This window comes from Hordeum vulgare, chromosome 2H (genome assembly GCF_904849725.1).
Source record: "Hordeum vulgare subsp. vulgare chromosome 2H, MorexV3_pseudomolecules_assembly, whole genome shotgun sequence".
In the NCBI taxonomy this organism is placed as follows: domain Eukaryota; kingdom Viridiplantae; phylum Streptophyta; class Magnoliopsida; order Poales; family Poaceae; genus Hordeum; species Hordeum vulgare.
In genome coordinates, this window is record NC_058519.1 from 659,773,041 (window position 1) to 659,777,629 (window position 4,589).

General features: G+C 45.3%; 1 non-coding gene across 1 annotated transcript; it reads right to left on the reverse strand.

Moving 5' to 3' along the window:
- Window positions 1-4,069: 4,069 nt before the first annotated feature.
- On the reverse strand, window positions 4,070-4,141 carry TRNAQ-UUG. Its single transcript has one exon. It is a non-coding gene; the product is annotated as a tRNA-Gln (tRNA).
- Window positions 4,142-4,589: the final 448 nt, after the last annotated feature.

A 4,589-nucleotide genomic window follows, 5' to 3' on the forward strand; every position in this document is an offset into this window, starting at 1 on the left:
TCCTTACACACGGAAGACGAAGCGAGTTTTTATAGCACGCCCCGTTTGGAATTGGACATGCCCAAAAACTGGTGCGATAAGTCATGACAACTTGATGCAACAACCACTCAAGCCAAGGTGTGTACTGCCAACTGGCCTGTTGCAACATATGCAAAGAGAGGGGAGATGCGGCGCCCCTTCTCGACCAAGGGGGGGGGGGGGGGGGGTGCGGGTTTCGTACATACTCGCCGATGGTGGAGGAATGCTCCTCGTGTTTCTTTCTTGCTACCCTTTATTAGGTCATTAATTAATGGATTGCCTGGATCCAGCACGCGCTCGGCCGTAAAAAGCTGTAGCCAGGGGAGGCAAATTATTAGATGCCGCTCTCCTTTTCGATCTGGCGACGCGGGGGTTGCGAAAATCGAACATACTCGCCGATGGTGGAGGAATACACCTCGTGTTTCTTTCTTGTTACCCTTTAGGTCATTCATTTATGCATTGTCTGGATCCAAAACGCGTTCGACCGGAAAAAGATGTAGCCAAGGAACAACTCACATTCTGCTCTCCTTTTCGATTGTATGACTCGAGGTGTTACGAAATTTGAACATACTCGTCGATGTGGAGGAATGCTCCTCGTGTTTCTTTCTTGCTACCCTTTATTAGGTCATTAATTAATGGATTGCCTGGATCCAGCACGTGACGGACCGAAAAAAGCTGTAGCCAGGGGCAAACTAGATGCGGCTCTCCTTTTCGATCTGGCGACGCGGGGTTTGCGAAAATCGAACACACTCGCCGATGGTGGAGGAATACACCTCGTGTTTCTTTCTTGTTACCCTTTAGGTCATTCATTTATGCATTGTCTGGATCCAAAACGCGTTCGACCGGAAAAAGATGTAGCCAAGGAACAACTCACATTCTGCTCTCCTTTTCGATTGTATGACTCGAGGTGTTACGAAATTTGAACATACTCGTCGATGTGGAGGAATGCTCCTCGTGTTTCTTTCTTGCTACCCTTTATTAGGTCATTAATTAATGGATTGCCTGGATCCAGCACGTGACGGACCGAAAAAAGCTGTAGCCAGGGGCAAACTAGATGCGGCTCTCCTTTTCGATCTGGCGACGCGGGGTTTGCGAAAATCGAACACACTCACTGATGGTGGAGCAATACACCTCATGTTTCTTTCTTGTTACCCTTTTAGGTCATTCATTGATGGATTGTCTGGATCCAAAACGCGGTCGACCGAAAAAAGATGTAGCCAAGGAATAACTCACATTCTGCTCTCCTTTTCGATTGTATGACTCAGGTGTTGCGAAATTTGAACATACTTCCCCGATGTGGAGGAATGCTCCTCGTGTTTCTTTCTCGCTACCCTTTACTAGGTCATTGATTAATGGATTGCCTGAATCCAGCACGTGCCGGACCGAAAAAAGCTGTAGCTAGGGGACAACTTAGATGCCGCTCTCCTTTTCGATTTGGCGACGCAGGGGTTGCGAAAATCGAACATACTCACCGATGGCAGAGTAATACACCACGTTTTTCTTTCTTGTTACCCTTTAGGTCATTCATTGATGGATTTTCTGGATCCAAAATGCGGTCGACCGGAAAAAGATGTAGCCACGGAACAACTCACATTCTTCTCTCCTTTTCGATTGTATGACTCGAGGTGTTGCGAAATTTGAACATACTCGTCGATGTGGAGGAATACTCCTCCTGTTGATTTCGTGTTACCGTTTAGGTCGTAAATTGACGGATTGCCTGGATCCAAAACACGTGCCCAACCAAAAAATATGTATCCAAGGGACAACTCATATTTGGCTCTCCTTTTCGATTGGACGACCCTAGGTTGCGAAATTTGAACATGCTCATCGATGATGGAGGAATGCTACTCACGTATCTTTCTTGGTACCATTTAGGTCATTAATTAATAGATTGCCTGGATACAACACGTGCCTCGTCGAAAACGGTTGTAGCCAAGGGACAACTCAGGTTTGGCTCTTTTTTTCCGATTAGATCACGCGGGGTTGCGAATTTTGAACATACTAGCAGATGTGGATGATTACTCCTCGTTTTTCTTTCTTGTTACCCTTTTAGGTCATTCATTGATGGAATGTCTGGATCCAAAACACGTTCGACCGGAAAAAGATGTAGCCAAGGAACAACTCACATTCTGCTCTCCTTTTCGATTGTATGACTCAGGTGTTGTGAAATTTGAACATACTCGCCGATGTGGAAGAATACTCCTCGTGTTTCTTTCTTGTTACCATTTAGATCGTTAATTGATGGATTGCTTGGATCCAAAACACGTGCCCGATCGAAAAAAGTTGTATCCAGGGGACAACTCATATTTGGCTCTTCTTTTCGATTGGACAGACGTTAGGTTGCGAAATTTGAACATGCTCACCGATGATGGAGGAATGCTCCTCACATATCTTTCTTGGTACCATTTAGGTCATTAATTAATAAATTGCCTGGATACAACACATGCCTCGTCGAAAAAGGTTGTAGCCAAGGGAGAACTCAGGTTCGGCTCTCTTTTTCCGATTAGATCATGCGGTTGCGAAATTTGAACATACTCGCAGATGTGGACGCATACTCCTCGTTTTTCTTTCCTGTTACCATTTTAGGTCATTAATTGATGGATTGTCTGGATCCAAAACGCGTTCAACCGGAAAAAGTTGTAGCCAAGGGACAACTCACATTCGGCTCTCATTCTCTATTGGACGACGCGTTTTTGCGAAACTTGAATATACTCCCCGATGGTGGAGGAATGCACCTCGTTTTTCTTTCGTGTTACCCTTTAGGTTATTAATGGATTGCGTGGACCCAACACGCGCCCGACTGGAAAAAGTTGTAGCCAAGGGACATGCCACATTCCGCTCTCCCTTTCAGTTGTATGACTCGGGGATTGCGAAATTTGAACATAGCACACACCCGTCTTAAGGAAACAAGTAAGGCTTCGTTTAGATCCGACTCTCCTTTTGAAATTGGACGACACGAGGTTGCGAAATTGGAACGTAGTACACACCCCTCTTAAGGAAACAAGGGGCTGCTGACATTCGACTCTCCTATTCAAATTGGATGACGCGGGGTTGCAAAATTGGAACATTGCATCCCCCTCCCCCCAACCAAGCAAGGATGTGTCTGCTTATATGTGGCTCTCCTTTTCTGTTGGGACGGCGCGGTGTTTCTAAATTGGAATATTGCCCCTCCCCCCCCCCCCCCCCCCCGCCGCCGCCTTAAACAAAAGAAGGAGGTGCTGCTAATATGTGGCTCTAGTTTTCTGTCGGGACGACGCGGGGTTGCGAAATTTGAACATAACCACCGCTCCCCCCGCCTTAAAAAAGCAAACAACGACCGCCTCGAATGGGCTCTCATTTTCGATTGGCACGTTGCGGAAGTTTGAACACAGTTCCCAACGGTTGAGAAGCACTCGTGGGGTGTGTGTTCTTCATTGGTTCCATCTATCTATATACAATGATGTTATGATTTATAGTTATTTTTTATGTATTACATATAAGAAACACAGTCGCCTATAAATTTGAATGAAACAAATAAAACTGGTTCACTACCATTACCGTCTTTGAAAATGTGTGGAGTGCTAAGGTATAACCCTCGCCCCTCTCGAGCAACCGGTGTCTAACGATTATGTTCCGCGAAAGTAAAGGAAGGACGACGAGCTTGGTAGCAGTACTAATCATGTGCATACGAATCATGTGGAACTCTTTAATTTGAAGTTATGTTGTGGATTTTTCATGGTGTTTATGATGTGTTGTTTCAGACGCCTTTGCATGCATGATGTCCGGGCCGTTCTCTCCATGGAGCAGCCCATGCAAGATCATCGGGTCTGATCGATCTCCAATTATTCTGCGTAAGAATCGGCCGGCCGGCTCTGTTTGAAACCACAGCTTATGGGATACTACTGAGTATTATCCAATCCGATTTGACCGGTTGGCACGAAAATAGGGAGTACATGGATGGACTGGACTGTCTTTTGCGTTCCCCTATTAGATTATATATATAGATCACAGCTTGATCAGGATTACTGCAAAAAGGAAGATCGGTCAGCATTAAAAGCAAAATTAAAAAAAAAGGTCCTACCGGGATTCGAACCCAGGTCGCCAGATTCAAAGTCTGGAGTGCTAACCACTACACCATAGAACCGATTCATGCTATTTTTCTTACAGCAATTTACTAATACATTTGGAGGCCTAGTCCTTATCTTTTTCCCCCCTTTTTCTCAATCTAGTCCCTCTCTCTTATTAAATGGCTTGATTTGTGAGGATGGAAGTCGGCAGCTACCAACCTTTATATTAGACCCCGAGGTAATTCTACAGGACCAGGTTTTGTCTCTTTTTTTTGCGCAAAGAAAATTTTTCATTAATCAACCAACACTATTACAATCCTGCTCACACAAGAGGTCAACCCTAAGGAGGCACACAACCCAACTAAACCGCGGTTTTAGACAAAGAACATCTCAACTGGGCTAGCGCATGGCTAACTTTATGTTGCTCACGTTTAACCAAACTAATTTCATGTTGTCGAGTATGTAACGGTTGCATTGCGTGTCCCACCAGGGCTGCGATTGGCGACCTATTATGCGTTGCTTCGT